This window comes from Trichechus manatus, unplaced genomic scaffold, assembly GCF_000243295.1.
Source record: "Trichechus manatus latirostris isolate Lorelei unplaced genomic scaffold, TriManLat1.0 scaffold00091, whole genome shotgun sequence".
Taxonomy (NCBI): domain Eukaryota; kingdom Metazoa; phylum Chordata; class Mammalia; order Sirenia; family Trichechidae; genus Trichechus; species Trichechus manatus.
The window spans coordinates 7141211-7160022 of NW_004444027.1; the positions used below are offsets into that span (position 1 = coordinate 7141211).

The 18812-nt window shown below is 40.7% G+C and overlaps 1 protein-coding gene across 4 annotated transcripts in view; it reads left to right on the plus strand.

Annotated features, from left to right (window-relative positions):
- Positions 1-18812, plus strand: part of MSRA (methionine sulfoxide reductase A) — a 798651-nt gene that overhangs the window by 158013 nt on the left and 621826 nt on the right. The gene's annotated exons all lie outside the window — the stretch shown is intronic.

Here is an 18812-nt window from a genome sequence, read left to right on the forward strand (position 1 = left end):
AAGTGAAGGTGTATTGTTGGCCTTGCCAGCTGAAGGCAAACTGCTTCTGGTGGTCCTTTGAAACAGGTATGGAGAAAAAGGCATTAGCCAGATAATAGCTGCATACCAGGTACCAGGAGATGTATTAATTTGCTCAAGCAGTGAAATTACATCTGGAACAGCAGCTGCAATTGGAGTCACCACCTTGTTAAGTTTTTGATAATCTACTGTCATTCTCCAAGATCCATCTGTTTTTTGCACAGGCCAAATAGGCGAGTTGAATGGGGATGTGGTGGGAATCACCAGCCCTGCATCCTTCAAGTCCTTGATGGTGGCAGTAATCTCTGCAATCCCTCCAGGAATGTGGTATTGCTTTTGGTTTACTATTTTCCTAGGTAGGGGCAGTTCTAATGGCTTTCACTTGGCTTTTCCTATCATAATAGCCCTTACTCTGTTCGTCAGGGATCCAATGTGGGGGTTCTGCCAGTTGCTAAGTATATCTATTCCAATTATGCATTCTGGAACTGGGGAAATCACTACAGGATGGGTTCGGGGACCCAGTGGACCTACTGTGAGACGGATATGAGCCAAGACTCCATTAATAACCTGACCTCCATATGCCCCCACTCTGACTGGTGGGCCACAGTGACATTTTGGGTCTCTTGGAATTAGTGTCAGCTCAGAGCCAGTATCCGTTAATCCCCAAAAAGTCTGATTATTTCCTTTTCCCCAATGAACAGTCACTCTTGTAAAAGGCTGTAGGTCCCTTTGGGGAAGGCTGGGAGAAAGATTAACAGTAAAAATTTTTGACAGTGTATTGGAGTCCTTCCTCAAGGGGACCCGGCCTTCCCTTCATTCAAGGGGTTGTGGGTCTTTAAACTCACTCAAATCTGGGAATTGATCGAGGGACTGTGACTCTCTGTTCTGGTGATTCGAGTTAGACTGCTGTTCACCTGATCTAGAATTCATCCATTTGTATAGATCAAGTAAATATTTAGTAGATTTCCTATCTATTTCACTCCTAGGGACACCATGACTAAGTAGCCAACACCATAAGTCCATACGAGTCAGACTATTCTGATTACTATTTTGAGTCCTCTGTCCATTACTGTAACCATGCCCGCCTTGTCTTTGTCGATTGAGTGCAGCCACTTGGTCCCTACTACCACAGGGTACAATCAGCCCCATTGTAGTTAGGGCAGTTCTGACTGTGAAATCTGACTTATATAAAATAGCAGTCACAGCAGTCTTCAAGGATGCTGGAGTTCCCTTCACAAATTTGTTCCTCACACTTGTGGTAAAAGGTGTGTCCTCTGGACACTCCATGTGTGGGTCTGTTGGTCTAACTTGATAAATCCACTCTAGCATGCCAATTTCCCTAAGCCTTTGGATACTTTCTTCTACAGTATACCAAGGCAGGTCTGGTACTTCAACTTGATTTAGTGTTAGCCACCTCATAATCCATGCTTCAGCAACCCAACCAAATAAACTATTAGATCCTTTCCTAACTTCTCTAGCTGAAACATTGAAGGAACAGTCTGTGCGCCGTTGGACCCATATCAATAAACTCAGACTGATCCATCTTTATGTTCCTTGCACCATTATCCCACACCTTTAATAGCTATTCCCACACATATTCCCCAGGTTTCTGTTTGTACATATTAGAAAACTCAAGTAGTTCTTTTGGAGTGTAGCATACCTCCTCCTGGGTCACACTCTGTACTTCACGTTTTGGGGCTCGCTGGGACTTAAGCCTAATTATAGGTCTAGAAGCAAGAATCCGTAGTGTGGAATTGTTTTGAGAACATTCAGCATTATCTTGTAAAGCATCTGCCTCAGGCGATGCTCCAGGCAAAGACTCAGGCAAGTACTCTTTAGAGGTAGCTGGGCTGGGGCTAATCTCCTCACATGAGAGTGGAGGGGCTAATGGTTTTTCTGGGCAGGGTGGTTTAGCAGACAAACATGAAGTAATCTCTTCAGATGGAACTGGTTCTGCTGGCAGGAGTGATTCAACGGAATTTACAGGCTCAGTGTCCCCAGCTTCCTGATTATCTGCCCATATGTCCACATCCCAAGTCTCAGGATGCCATCTCTTTCCAATCAATGCCCTTACTTAACTTCAGACACCTCTCGAGGTTTGCAACTGAGCTGGTGTTGTAATTCAGCCACTCTTATGGTAAGACTCTGGGTTTGGTTTTCAGCAATTTCGGCTTTGTTACTACAAGAAATAAGGCTTTCTTTTAAAGCACAAGTTGAAGCCTTGAGGTCATGTATGCGGCAGTTGAGCTTTGACTCTGAAGCCCTGAGCGCATCTCTTTCCTTCATCAGTTTGTGTAGCGAACGTAGGACAAACCAACCAGTTTCCTTATATTTCTCATTCCGACAAAGCTGTAGAAAGATATCACACATGTGTTCACCCTGAGCCTCACCTTTCACCAATACCTGATCTACCGGTGGTGATATTTTGCATATTTGTATCGCCACCTCGCTCCATGGACTAGCAGTGACTTCTTTACTGCTGGAAGCAGAGTCATCAATGTCTTTCTGACTAACTAGACTTGAGAACCAATTTAGAAAACTCATCCTTACAATTTTGTTTCTCTAGAACCATCCCACTCTCGGTATGAAATGTCTTAGTCTGGGTTCTCTAGAAAAGCAAAACCAGTAAGGTGTATAAATATGTATATCTATATAGAGATTGTATCAAGGAAACAGCTCACATGATTGTAGAGGCTACAACATCCCAAGTCCATGGATCAGGGTAGAGGCCTCTCCCATGTCACACAGCTGCAGAAGCTGGCAAGCCCAAGAGCAGCAGGTCAGAGAGCAGGGCTCCCCCTCACAGGCTGTGCAGATCAGTGAATCCCAGGTTCGGCAGATAAGCTGACAGCTCAAGTCCCAAGAATGGGAGATGAGATGACAGGAAGCAGCCGCAGGATCCAGAGAGAGCAAAAAGCCAGAACGTCTGCTTATATTCAGATGTGGGCCACACCCCCAAGGAGGCTCCCTTTCATCTGATTGGCTACTCACAGTATATTCAATCATGGGAGTGATTACATTAAAACACTGAGAATCATGGCCCAGCCAAGTTGACACACAATCTTAACCATCACAGTGGCTATACATTTTATTTACTCAATTTATCAGTTGATGGACATTTGGGTTGTTGCCACTTCTTGTCTGTTATTAAAAGTGCTACCATTCAAGTACAAGTTTTTGTGTAGATGTATGTTTTCATTTCTCTTGGGTATATATGTATATATCCAAGAGTGGAAATCCTGGATCATATGGTAACTCTATGTTTAACATTTTGAGTAACTGCCAAAGTGTTTTCCAATGCAGTTATATGATTTTACAATCTCACTAGCAGTGCATGAGGTTTTAAATTATGTGCCTTTTTGGTTATAGCCATCCTACTGGTTGTGAAGTGATACTCATTTAATTTTGATTTGCATTACCCTGATGGCTGTTGTGGAGTTTTAAGCAGTGAAATGACATAATCTAATTTAGATTTTATAAAGGTTACTCTTACTGCATTGTAGAAAGTCCATTAGAGGAATACAGTCAGGGAGACCAGTCATTAGGTTGTTTCATAACCAGTGAAGGATGACAGTGGACAGACTAAGCTACTTGTAGTGAGAATGTTGAGAACTGACTGGATAGATTACAGGTGTATCTAGAAGTACAACCCACAATAATTTGTGATGGGTTGGACGTGGGGATTGGGAAAAACTTGCAACTGGATTTGCTGCTTGGGAACTGGGTGGAGGGTCATATCATTCTTTGACCTAGGAGACAGGGCAAAATGAGCAGTTTGTCCTGCTGGAGAGCGGAAGGTGTTGTGTTTAGATTTGGAGCCATTGTGTTTAAGGTGCCTGTGGTTACAGCCAAGAGAGGAGATCAGGAGAGCTCTCTGGGCTGGAGATATAGATGTGGGAATTGTTAAAATATCGGAAGTAATTCAAACTTTGTGAGTGGATGGGATTGTGAGAATAAGAGTCCAGGATCTTGGACAGAGGCCAGAGAAAGAGCAGTTCACAGAGGAAACTGAGAAGGAGCATCCAGAAAGGAAGGAGGACATACAGAAAAGTGTGTTATCCTAGAAAAGAGAATATGAGAGAAAAGAACATTTCAAGGTGGAGCGAATGGTCAGCACTGTTATATAGTAGAATAAAATAAAGGACCATTAAGTATTCACTGAATTTAGCAACGAGGGAATTAGTTGTTGTTATTTGAGTGCTTAAGGTTTCAGTGAAGAAATGGGAAGTGAGTGTGACTGGGGGATGAGTTTCTGGGAGGCAGTGAGTGTAGATAGACAAACCTTTTTGAGAACTTTGGTTTTGAATGAAGAACAGAACATTAGCTGGAAGGAGATGTGTATTTGTTTCTTTTTAAATTGGAGATTTGAGAGTGGAAAGGGAAAGGGGGAGAGTGCTGACACATGGTGGGGATTGCAACTAATGTCACAAAATAATTTGTGTATAAAATTTTTGAATGAAAAACTGATTTGTGCTGTAAACTTTCACCTAAAACACAATAAAATTAAAAAAAAAAAAGATTTGTTTACACATCAGTTTATATGCTAATGGGAAGAATCTAGCAGAGTGGAGCTGCTGAAGATAGATAGGAGAGAGAGAGAAGGCATCATCCACTGAGTTAAGTGTGTGGAAAGGTATAGAGGTTTGAATCTAGTGCACCTCTTTCATTTTCAGTGTGCCTTTCATTGTCACAGTTTAACCAACAACCACAAATGTTTTGCTTTGCATCATGAAAATGAACTGGTAATGTAAACTATTATCTAAATATTTCAAATGGTAGACTTCAGAAGTATACTGAAAGCTATCAGCTTGATAACTCAGATCAATTGACTTAAATTAGTTAAGCAAGTGAATCCTTTATAAGACTAGTTTCATAATCTCAATGCAACACTATTTAAATTATTTCATAAAATGGGGGTGGAATAGAGGCTGTTGTTTAGATATTGAAGTGAAACCTAAAATAAGAACTCAAAAGAAGTTTTCATTTTTTTCTACTCTAAAATAGTTGTGGTACCTGGAAATTATCAAGTTAATTTGACACAATTTGTAGTGCATCTGCTATATGGATAAGGAAGTACAAGGGAAAAGAGAGGTATAAGACCTTTTCCCTACCTTCAAGCAAGGAAGAGTAAGGCATTCTCTATGCTAGGCTCCAGTACTTGGCAGTGGTGCACAAAGATGAAAAAGACATGCTACCTGTCCCCAAGGACCCGTAGTGTTCTACTGAGGAAGGGAGAGAGAAGGAGAGAGAGAAATACATACAAACAATTATGGTACAGGGTGACATGGCATCTATAACCAATAATTCATTAAGTAAGTATAACCAATAATTCAGTAAGTAAGTATTTATTGAGTGCCTACTATGTTCCAGGTGGTGATCTAGTCACTGGAGATATAGTAGGGTATAAAAGATAAGAAATTCTGCCATCTTGGGGTTGGGGGAGTGTCAGGCTGTCAACATAATAAATGAGTAAATTATATTTGACCATTACAAAACACAGAAAAACTAAAATCCTGAGGATAGTGGGGATTTAGTGCAGTATGTGTATGTGTGTGGAGGGGGGAGGTTGTACAATTTTAAATAGGGTGACCAGGGTAGGACTCAATGAGATGATGACTTATTGAAACAAAGACTTATAGTAATGGAAAGTGCCATGTAGATATATGGGGAAAGAGCATTCCAGGCAAAGGGAATGTCAGTGCAAAGGACCTGAAGTAGGATTGTGCTGCTATGTTCTAGGAACAACTAAAAGGCTAGTGTGGCTGGAGCAGAGTGAGTGAAAGGAAGGGTAGTAGGAGATGAGGTTAGAGAGGAGGTACAAAGAGTTGGGAGGAGAGAGGGGTAGATACCAGATTATGAAGGATATTATAGGCTATTGTAAGGGCTTGGGCTTCTACTCTGACTGAGATAGGAACTTACTGGAGGATATGACAAGAGTAATAATAAGACATGACTTCATGGCTTAAAAGTATCACTCTGGCTATTGTTTGGAGATTATCCTGGGATGAAGCTGGCAAAGGTGGAAGCAGGGGGACCAGTTGGGAGACTATTGCAATAATTCTGGTGAGATGATGGTAACTTGGGGCATGGTGGTGAGTAGTGGTTAGATTCTGGATATATTTTGAAGGTATAGATGATGGGATTTCCTGACAGATTGTTTGTGGGGTGTGAGACCCAAGAGAGGAGTCAAGGATGACTTCAAGGTTGATAGCCTGACTAATGGAAGGATAATGGTGATATTAACTGAGTGAGGAAGACTATGGAGGAATGGGTTTGGGTGGAAGTTTAGGAGTTCAGGTTTGAGATGTTAACTTTGCGATGTCTATTAGAGATCTAAGTGAAGATGCTGAATAGTCAGTTGGTGTCTTAGGCTGGGTTCTCTAGAGAAGCAAAACCAGTAAAGTGTATAAATATATATATATATATATGTATATGTATATATATATATATATATTTATATCAAGGAAATGGCTCACGTGATTGTAGAGGCTGGAACGTCCCAAGTCCATGGGTCAGGATAGAGGCCTCTCATAATTCATATAGCTGCAGGAGCTGGTGAACCCAAGATCAACAGGTCAGACAGCAGGGCTCCTGCTCACAGGCTGTGAAGATCGACATATCCTAAGACTAGCAGACAAGATGACAGATAAACTGCTAGCTCAGGTCCCAGGAACCAGAGATCAGATGAACAGGAGCCAGCTGCAGGATCCAGAGCGAGCAAAAGCCCTTGAGCCTTGCTGGAGAGTCCACTTACGTTCAATGCAGGCTACACTCCCAAGGAAACTCTTCTTTCAACTGATTGGCTACAAACAGCAGATCCCATCATGGAGGTGATCACATTATATCAAATATCATCATGGAAGTGATTACATCATCATATGACTGCCAAACTACATCATAACTGCCAAACCATTGAGAATCATGGCCCAGTGAGGTTGACACACAACCTTAACCATCACAGTTGGATATATGGGCATGGAGTTCAGGGGAGAGGTTTGAGCTGGAGATATAAATTTGGTGCATATTCCCACTCATGTAGGCAGGGAGATGTGTCAATCCCCTCAAACCACATGGAGTGTGTTACCTACAGGAGAAGAGATGTTAGAAAGACAACAAGGCCAGCTATCCACATCTTTCCTGATACTATGTCATGAAGTCAGAGACAGTTTCAGGCTGGCGTGGGGTCAGGCTGGATTATCAGAATTGACTCCATGGCAACTGGTTTTCTTTTTTTAAATCTCTTCCAGGTCTCAGAGGCTCGAAACACTCGGTTCTCGGGCTGTGTGGAGGGGGAGATTAACACTTATTTCTGGAGCCTTGTGATACTTTTTAAGGAGTCCTGGTGGCATAGTGGTTAAAAGCTCGGCTGCTAACCAAAAGATATGGCAATTCGAATCCACCAGCTGCTCCTTGGAAACCCTATGGGGCAGTTCTACTCTGCCCTATAGGGTCGCTATGAGTCGCAATCCACTGGACGGCAGTGAGTTTGTTTTTTTGGTGGTGCAGTGGTCAAAACACTTGGTTGCTAACTAAAAGGTCAGCGATTCAAACCCACCACCCACGGTAGAAAAATGTGGCAGTCTGTGTCCGTAAAGATTACAGCCTAGGAAAACATATAGGGAAGTTCTACTCTGTCCTATAGGGTCACTGAGTCGGAATGGACTTGCTGGCAATGGGGTTGGTTTTTGGTGTTGGTGGTACTTTTTTCTTTTTTTAAAAAGATGCATAGAAGTACTATTCTTTACTTAATACAGAATACAGTCAAAGAACCACACATTTCCTTCAATTTACTGAAAGTTGTTCCAGGATATCATCTCTGTCAAAGCACTTCCCAAAGCCTTCTAGTAAAGTCATTTTTTTTTTGTGTATGGCGGTGGGGGTGGAGAGAGGAAATTGCCTCTTGTAAGGCAGAATTTTATTGGCATTATGCCTTAAAATCTTAATTTCAAGCAAAAATCTTGTTAACGTATGTTTGGAGTTAAATGTTGGGCAGTCTGTATTTCATGAAGAGGTATACTGATAGAAATCTGCCTTTAAATACTTAACCAATTTAGTGGTTCTTGCAGGGCTTTTTTTTTTTTTTTTCCCAGAAGAGACGTTTCTAATATTGGGATATTAATTCTTAATGGATATTTTACTGTTAAATGTGGAAGAAAATGTTTATAGTTTCACTTGGTTTTCCCCAGGAAGATACCTTTATAACTTGAAATCTTTTAAAACCCTTTGGAGACAATAGTCAGTATAATATTTTAAGAAGGTGTTGAAATCAAGTGCTTTTCTACTTTTTATTTACATTTTGTCAGTTGAAAATGTAAAAAGCAGTTCATTTAAAATCTCTTTGGACAACTTAATTCAACTTCCTTATGATGCAAGAGGGATAAGAATAATATCAAGCAAACTCAATAGGTAATTAGAAGTATAGTTGGGATGAATCCATGGTTCGTCCTTAAAACTACTTTATTTTTCCATTTCATGAATTTAGTAGAATTCTGTTTAGCTAATACCCTAGAAGGTTTAGCTAACTGCAGGGTTAGTTAGAAAGGATGGAAAAACAGATTTTATTTAAAAACAAAGTGAATCCAAGAAGTCACTTGAATTGCAAATAAATAAATTTATAAATTCACTTATGTTCTAGAATAAATGGAAGTAATTATGATTGCATTAGTGCAGCATTAACATTTCTAATTCTTTGTATATAATTATGTCAAAGAATAACACTAATAAAAAGTAAATATCGAATGAATAAGAGTGGAACACCCCCTTCTTTTTTTAAAGCTGCCATATTACAGTGTCAGATTATGAATATGCAATATTATCAAGCTTCTAGACACCCACTTTCTGAATACAGGCTGTATGAACTCTAATGAAAGCATCAACTATATGGTGTAAATCTCCTTTGCCACCTGGTTCAATGTGGGTCTTCCCCGCAAGCCAATAATTCCATTCCTCAGAGCATTGCTGAGAATATTTATATAATTGAATATCATCTTTTTCCCCACTTAATTTCTGGTGACTTTTTTTCCCCTGGCTGTTTTTGCTATTTCCGTGGGCAGGAATGGCCCAATAAAGTTGCCGTAGAGCGCTGATGGATTATCTTCATTAGGTACTTGGTATGTATGATGAGTCCCCGAGTAATGCTGAATTTGATTTACCATATAGAAAAGCTGAACCTTTTGCAGAAGGTCTAAGTAGGGCAGGTTTTATGCAGCTTTAAACTGGGTTTTTTGAAGAGGAGAAAAAAATAAAGTTCTTTTAGAAAACAATTTTGAAATACACTTTGTCTCCTAGGAGAGCATCCTTTTACACAATATCAACAAACTGGTGATATTGAAAATGTTTTTTGATAAAGACAAAGTGAATGAAGAACCTGATGTACTGAAAAGAATGCTGGAGAATGGGATTCTGATTCCAGGTGTGCAGCTGAAGCAAGGCAAACATTCTTTGGGTCCCGGTTTTCATGTCTGGAAGCAAGGGAACTAAGGCCCCTTTCAGCAAGAATCTGAGGAATGAGGAGCACAGGCTTTGCACTCAGACTTGTGTTTGAATCCTGCCCCCACCCCAATAGCCATGGGTCCCCATCTCTCTAAGAAAGTCACCCAATCTCTCTAAGCCTCATGTTCCCCATCTTTAAAACTGGAAGACGTTTTACTTACATGTCACGGAGTGGTTGTGAGGATTTAAAAAAAAAAAAATCACTTGAAAGCAATTGCACAAAGCCTGGCTTACAGCAGGTGCTCAAACAATGTTGGTTCCTCACCCTCCCTCCTGTCCGAGATTCTTTAAGGGCACAGTATGTGGGACTTTGAAGCAAGGTCTTAGACTTTTGACATGAGGTGATTAAATAATAAAATGATAAGAGTTTGGCCTAATACAGAGAAATGGTCTGAAATGGAACAATGCCTGCAGTATTCCTATAGCTCTGAGCGAAGGCAGCCTTATTTATTTTTATTTTTAGGAAGGGCAGAATGGAGGCTTTGGGAGTGTGGCATGCGATCTTGAGTGTATCCTGCTATCATTATGGGTATTTAACACCCATTGAGTGCCGACAATGCTGCTTCTTTAATTCACAAGTATTTGATTTCTGTGAGTGCCCCAATTCCGAAGGACTGTAAGGCCCTCCTGCTGAGCTAAGTGCCTAATCAATGGAGGGACTGGCAGCTGTAAATGGCAAAGCTACCTTGGGAGCTGTATTGAAGGCTTTGCCAAACTGTGGCAAAGGAGAAATCTGTAGAGATGATGGTTGGCTTAAAGAACCAAGTACAAGATAAGACAGATTGAGAGAATAGTTTCCTTTTTCTTTTGTTTTAACTGTTGTACTTTAAGTGAAAGTTTAGAATTCAAGTTAGTCTCTTATACAAAAATTTATACTTACATTGTTATGTGACCCTAATTGCTCTCCCTATACTGTGACAGCACATTCCTCCTTTCCATCCCTGATTTCCCATATCCATTCAACAAGCTCCTGATCCTCTTTGCCTTCTCATCTCACCTCCGGACAGGAGCTTCCCATTTAGTCTCATGTATCTACTTGAGCTAAGAAGCACAGTCTTCACGAGTATCATTTTATGTCCCATAGTTCAGTCTAATCTTTGACTGAAGAGTTGGCCTTGGGAATGGTTTTAGTGCTGGGTTGACAGAGAGTCTGGAGGACATGCTTTCTGGGATTCCTCCAGTCTCAGATGATTAAGTCTTGTCTTTTTACTAGAATTTGAGTTCTGCACCCCACTTTTCTCCTGCTCTGTCAGGGACTCTCTGTTGTGTTCAGGGCTGTCACTGGTAGTAGCTAGGCATCATCAAGTTCTTCTGGTCTCAGGCTGATGCAGTCTCCAGTTTATGTGGCCCTTTGTGTCTCTTGGGCTAATACTTTCCTTGTGGCTTTGGTGTTCCTCATTCTCCTTTACTCCAGGTGGGTTGGGACCAATTGATGCATCTTAGATGGCCGCTTGCAAGATTTTAAGACCCCAGACGCCACTCACCAAAGTAGGATGCAGAACATTTTCTAAATAAACTTGGTTATGCCAATTGACCTAGATGTCCCCTGAAAGCATGGTCCCCAGTCCTCCATCCCTGCTACTCTGTCCCTCGAAGTGTTTGGTTGTATTCAGGAAACTTCTTAGCTTTTGGTTTAGGCCAGTTTTGCTGACTTCCCCTGTAGTGTGTGCTGTCCTCCCCTTCACCTAAGATAATTCTTCTCTACTATCTAGTTAGTGATTAACCCTCTCCATCCCTCTCCACCCTTGTAATCATCAAAGAATGTTTTCTTCTGTGTTTAAACCTTTTCTTGAGATCTTATAATAGTGGTCTTATACAATATTTGTCCTTTCGTGACCGATTAAATTCACTCAACATAGTGCCTTCCAGATTCCTCCATGTTATGTTTCACAGATTCATCGTTACTCTTTATCATTGGGTAGTAATTTGTTTATCCAAGAGAATGGTTTCCTTTTATAGTCCCAGAGGCTTCTAAAGAGCAGAAAAGAAGGAAAGCTCCTCTTAAATGGCAGTAGTGCAAGAAGCAAGAAGGTTCTCAGTCTGGTTGAGAACCATATGTGTGAACACATATATACAGATACACCCATGAAATAAAGATTGATAGCAACAAGAGTAGCTTTTATTTATTGACTATTTTCTATGTTTTAGGCATTGTACCAAGCACTTTATATACACGATCTCATTTAATTCTCACAACCCTTTGTGAGGTAGCTACTAATATCATTCCCCTTTGTAGAAGGGGAAACCAAAACTTAGAGAGGTTGAGTGGCTTGTCCAAGGTTACCCAGGTAGTAGATAGGCGACTAGGATTCAAGTGCAGGCATTCTAACTGGAGCCCTCACACTCTCAGCCATGACAGAATTTGTGTAATGGGGAGTTCGTGTAATGTCATGGTGCCTTAGAATTAGGAGACTGGTGTGCTAAGAACCTGGGATGCATCCTTGCCTATGTTACTTAACCTCTACAAAATAATATCAGATTTTTGTGTGGTAAAATAGTACTCACCCTACAGGGCTGTTGTGAGAAAGAAATGAGGCCGTGTGCGTGAAACCGACGTGTATATCGTTAGCAACTGCAAATGCATGTTCCATTTCAAATGTCATGAGGCTGATGATCATTGACTCTACAGCAAGTTATTTTGCCATTTATCTCGGAAAGTTGGGCATTTTAGGGAAAAATTCCTGTTTTGATGCCACACTTGAAAATCAGATAAAGCTAGCACCTATCCAGAAATGAGAAGATTAAGTGTGAAATCAGCATGGCATTGGGCATAAACAGAATTCTATCTCACGATAGTGAAATCTGAGCTCAAAGGACCATTTATTTATTGATAAGAGTGAGGCAAAAGTAAGGAGCCAGAGGCATCATCACAGGGCAAAGTGGGCCTGGGTAAGAACTTCATAGGGGACAACGGGTGGAATGGAGGCTTTGGGAGTGTGGCATGGACACCGAACACCTAAGCAGCAGCAAAATGGCCCATCAGGAACAGAGGAAAGTGGGAGGCTAACAAAGATCATTGTAATATATTCTACCATTTTACCTTGGGTCAGTGTTGACAGCTGCTGCTTATTTAAAGCTGAGCACTCAAGGTATTTTCCAGAACTAGCCTTTTTGCTTTATTCTGAGCTCACAAGGCAAACCAGTACTGCCAGATCCAGGCCTGGAAATACAAACGGGATCATTCACTCAGTCTGTCTTATCTTGTGCTTGCTTCTTTAGGTCTTTCTCTTTAAGTTATTATTGTTGTTTTTACTATTCTCCTCTTTGGGGCTTCAGTGTATCTTGGCACCAGAAAAACTGGAACCCTTCCCTTAGCTGCTGTTTGGTTTTTCCTGTCTCAGTGCTGTGTGCCCAGTGTTCAGGGCAATTAACAAGATAGCCCTAATTGGCTTCTCTAACTTTTTAGAAGTTTTATGTTGTGCTGGCTCTGATTATTCATCTCGTCTCTAGGACCCCCATAGGCCAAAGGGGAAAAAAAATTAGTAAGTAACCTGATGTCATGGAAAATAGAAAAACCCTTGGGATTACATAAAAAAACCAGTTGCCCTCGAGTTGATTCTGACTCATGGTGACCTCTTGTGTCAGAGTAGAACTTTGCTCCGTAGGGTTTTCAATGGCTGATTTTTTGGGAAGCAGACCACCTGGCTTTTCTTCCAAGGCACCTCTGAGTGGACTCGAACCTCCAACCTTTTGGTTAGCAGCTGAGCAAATTAACTGTTTGCACCATCCAGGGACTCTAAATCTTGATAGAATTTCTGTTTTTAAATTTAATAGTATAATCTGTTTGAAAGTATGGTACAATGGCTGGGACATAGAAAGGACGTAAAAAATTTCCATTCCCTTCCCTTTAGAAGAGTGATTCTCAATTCCGTCTGCACTTAAGAATTGCCTGGGAAGCTTCTTTCTTTCTTTTTTTTAAAAAATGCTGATGCCTGGGCTCCATACTAGATCAATTAAATCAGAATCTCAGGGGATGAGGCCTAGGCATTAATATTTTAAAAAAGCTCCCCAGGTAATTCTAATGTGTAGCCTGGGTTGAGAAGCTCCGCTTTTAAAAGAATGAAACTGGCCTTCTTTGTGCTTTTTGCCTCTCAAGCGGCTGGCTTCTAATTAGGGTTAATATCATTAAAATATAATGCATGTTTTGCATTAAACTTACTGAGCACTAACACCCCTCTCTCCACAAACAGGAGACAACATGGTTCTTGTCAGACCTCTTGCTTCGAAATAGGATCTGGGTGATGATTTTCCTTCTGATTTGTTCCTCCTGTTGTTGCACCCTCTGTTGAGGTCAGTTAGCAGTCACAGCTGGCGTTTCTGCACAAGCAGGTTCCTTACCAATTTGGATGGCCTTTCTTTCTTTTTCTAGCCTGATTGCTCTGGCTAGGACCTCCATCGCAGTGTTGAATAAGAGTGGTGATAAAGGGCATCCTTATCGGGTTCCCATTCTCAAGGGGAATGCTTTCAGATGCTCTCCATTTAGGATTATGTTGGCTGCTGGCTTTGTATAAATGCCCTTAATTATGTTGAAGAATTACCCTTCTATTCCTATTTTGCTGAGAGTTTTTATCATGAATAGGTGTTGGAGTTTGTCAAATGCCTTTTCTGCATCAATTGATAAGATAATGTGGTTCTCATCTTTTGTTTTATTTACATGATAGATGACATTGATTTTCTAATGTAGAACCATCCCTGCATACCTGGTATGAATCCCACTTGGTCATGGTGAATTATTTTTTTGATATGTTGTTGAATTCTATTGGCTAGAATTTTGCTGAGGATTTTTACGATGTTCTTGAGGGATATTGGTCTGTAATTTTCTTTTTTTGTGGTGTCTTTACCTGGTTTTGGTATCAGGGTTATGCTGGTTTCATAGAATGGGTTTGGGAATATTCCATCCTTTTCTATGCTCTGAAATACCTTTAGTAGTAGTGGTGTTAACTCTTCTCTTAAGATATAAAAGAGAGAAGTGAGCAGAGAGACATGGGGACCTCATACCACCAAGAAAGCAGTGCCAGGAGCAGAGCGTGTCCTTTGGACCCGGGGTCCCAGTACCAAGAAGCTCCTAATCCAGGGGAACATTGATGAGAAGGCCGACAGAGGGAGAAAGCCTTTCCCTGGAGCGGACGCCCTGAATTTGGACTTTTACCCTACTTTACTATGAAGAAATAAACTTCTCTTTGTTAAAGCCATCCACCTGTGGTATTTCTGTTAGCGCAGCGCTAGATGACTAAGACAAAATCCTACCAGAACTTTTGGGACACAGCAAAAGCACCGCTCAGAGGTTAATTTGTAGCAATAAATGCACACATCCAAAAAGAAGAAAGGGCCAAAATCAAAACATTAACCCTTCAACTCAAAAAAGCACAAGAGAACAGAAAAAGAAGCCCTCAAGCACCAGAAGAGAGGAAATAATAAAAATAAACATAAATAATAAAAATTAGAGCAGAATTAAAAGAAAACAAGAGATTGAAAAGGTAATTTAAAAACTCCCAACAAAAACAAAACCCTGGCCCTGATGGTTTCACTGGAGATTCAGTTGTTTTTCCGTGTCTTTGTTGGAAGAGGGACCGGTGGAAGCGTCTAACGACTACAGCATCTTCACTGGGTTTGGTTTTAGTTTTGGTTAGATCTTTGTAGGATAAGTCTATTTTCTAATCCCCTGATGAGGACACACAGTCTTGTAAGTGAGAAACTATATATGAGGATATTATGATTGGAGTCTGAACTTCACTTTTCTCATCTGTAAATTGCAGACATTGTGGAATCTCTCACAGGATTTCAGGGAGGATTCAATAATTGCTAACATTTTTTAAGGGCTTACTATGTGGCAAATATGATTCTAAGCTTTTAAAAAGTGTATTAAATTATTTAACTCTCAAAATAGCTCTGTGAGGTAAATGCCATTATTTTCTCTGAAAAGAGATGAAGAAATGAAAGCACGGGAAGGCTATGTAACTTGCCTGGGATTACAGGGTTGGCCGATATGGTAGCTGGGATTTGAACTGGGGTAGTATGATTCCAGAGTCTGTGCCCATAAGTTCGTTGTTGCTTTGTCTAAGGCAAGTGAAAGTGCCTGAGACAATGCCTGGCCCAGTATAAGCTCTCAGTTAATGAATGACCCTGGGGCTGGTAAAATCATAGGTGTGGGAGTAGAGGTAATCATAACTCTACTTAGAAGAATCAAGGAGATCCGAGAATTGGCATGGGGTGAGTGGGTAGGGTGTGAGTGGTGGTGGTGGGCTGAGATGGCTCATGTGGCATCTAGCCCTGAAAGTACAATCAGTGAATGCTGAACTGAAGCAATATTAGAAGCCAAAAGATGAAACTCAGATCCCCAACTCAGAGAATGCACAGTTTAAGAATGAGACCGGGTCACTTGTCAGGTAACTCTCCAATACACACACACACACACACACACATGCATATGCACACACATGCACACACACCAGTATGCCAAAATGCATCTCCTATACATTTCTACCTTTGACAGTTTCATTAATTAATAACATTTTGAGGTTATTCTCCCCTTCAATATATGCCACCAAACCCTTCAAAACTTCTAAAGAAAAACTACTATTTTTTTTGTGAGTAGATCACCAGGTCTTTCTTCCAAGGTATCTCTAGGTGGACTTGAACCTCTAATCTTTTGGTTAGCAGCCGAGTGCATTAACAGTACCACCCAGGGACTCTCATCCCATCTCAGCCCAGTCTTCACTAAATGATGGAGTAAGCCAATTTACAGGTGTATATGAGCATCCTTGCCTGCCACCTTTGTAATCTACCTGAATCTCATGTGTCTGCAGAGCCTGAGGACTTACCACAAACTCTCAACCCTGGCTGCACATCAAGCCATCTAAGGACTGATGCCCAGGTTGCTCCTGCTCTTCCTGCTACACTCAGCATCCCCTGACTCCCTTAATTAAATAAGACCCTCTCTAGGAGGGGCTTTGGTGAGACTAATATGCTCCCAAGTTGAGAACCACTGGCTCTATACCCCTAAGCTATGAGAAGAAAACGGGGTTACACAGAGAAGTTGGAGTCTTACAATAGCTAGAGAGTCTTACAAAAGCAGTAGAGCCAAATACCTTGACTTAGAGTTGATTATACTTTTCCATTCCCCCCTCTATCCTCCGCCCTTCCTTACTATCCTCTTCTAACACTTCCTTCCTCCCCAGCCCCCTCCCCATGCAAGGAAGTAAAATGTTTTGTCTGGAAATAAGTGAACTTGACAAACATGGGCCTGGGTTTCTGCTGCAGCTGTGTTCAACGTGTTCTGATGCCAGCGATGTGAGCTTTAACATGGAGATTGGTGCCGAAATGCACCAGATACTGCTGTGCCCATTTCCATTGTGCTCAAAATCATGTGGAAATCAAATAATGATCTGTGAAATGAAATATTCAACATACAGTGTTATTAACATATAAAAGACTTATGGGCAAATCACTTTTAAGTATGACAAGTCTTCAAAATGTGTTTCATTTGAGTATAAGGAAAAAGATTTTTTTGGCGGGGGGCTTGTTTATCAACAGTGCCATGAGGGAGGCTTATTTTTTCCCTTTTAATCTGGATGAATATGCATGTGTGCGCTGCATGATAATAACAATCATACCAGCCAGGAGATTAGCTGAGTTTTTGCTGTAGTTATTCTAGAATGCAAATTCAATGTATGCAGAGGAGGGGGTGGGAGCAGGAGTGTGCAGCATCTTTTGCTCATCTACATCCTAACCTATGTGTATCAGGGGCAGCTTAATGTGGAACCTTCACAATGACCAAAGCCTGGATAGTTGAGTCCTTACATATATGTCGGTCCACTTTTTCTTATTGTGAGATATACAAACAGAAGAGAACATAAAACTTAATGAATAATTTCTGCTAAGGGTGATGGAAAATTTTGGAAGCAAACGGTAATGGTTGCACAACATGAACATAATTAATGTCACTGAATCGTACATGTGAGAAATGTTGAGATGGCAAATGTTTTGTTAGTTTTATATATATATATATAGCAATAAAAAAGAAAAATAAATTATAAATACCTATGTAACTATCTTTTCCCCCAAGAAATAGAATATTGCTAATACCCTAGAAGGCTCCCCTATGTTCTCTTAAGTTGTTTAAGAAAATTGGGCGTATAGAACAGATATATGTGTGGGCAGGAATGAAAACTCTGTTAGAACATGGAAATGTCAGTTCTTGATGAGAAGACGTTTCCTTTCCTTTCTGATCTTTAGAAGGCAGTAGAGGTTCTGAAGCCTGCCTGCCAAGTTTGAATCTGAACTTTTTACTTACTAACTTTGTGACCTTGGGAAAGCTCCTTCTGTTCTCTTAGTTTCCCTATCAGTAAAATGGGGATAATAGAAGTACCTGCCTCTTAGGATTGCTGTGAGGAACAAGTGAGTTACTACATGTAAAGTGCTGAATGTAGTACCAGGCACATATGTGTTAGTGACTACTACTCTTATTAATAATCTTGGTTCCTTTGTTCTATATATTTGTGTTATTTTATATTTGTGTGGAATTTCCAGTCTGGCAAATAATATCAACATGTATAAATTTCTGTATTATTCTGGTTCTCCACTAATAGGTGATGACATCACAGGTCAGCTCAGATGTCACTGGCTAAGGCTCAAGCATATACATATCCCTCCACTCCTGTGCAGAATGTTGTAGCTTGGCACACAAATAATTTTTACGGAAAGTCTAGTACATGAATGTAATTGTTGGAAGGTAGGGAGGAAGGAAATAGCATTGATTGAATATCTAGTCAGTGCCAGACACCAAGCTCAGTGTTTTAGTTGTGGTCTCATTGAACCCTGGGAGGGTGGGAAAGGTGGGTGAGGTAGCCCTGTAAGATAAAGTACTTTTAGTCCATTTACAGATTATGAAACTGACACTCAGAGAAGTGAAGTAACTTGCCCAGTGTTATATAGCTAGTTAATGGTTCAGGTGGGATTTGAACATTCTTCTATTTTCAAAGACTAAACTCTTGCCCACCACTTGAGGGGCTTTAAACTCATGCAAGCCAACCTCCACCCATGCAGGAATCCTTTCTTCTATACTCCTAAAAAATGATAACCTAGACTTTGCTTGAATAAATCATCAATTTGGAAGAGCATGACATCTTGAACATATTAAGTATATATCAACATACCTGATTTATTTGTTATAGTCACCCATTGCCGTTGAGTCAGTCTGACTCATAGTAACCCTATAGGAATGAGTAGAACTGCCCCACAGGGTTTCCAAGGAGCGGCTGGTAGATTCAAACTGCCAATCTTTTGGTTAGCAGTTGAGCTTT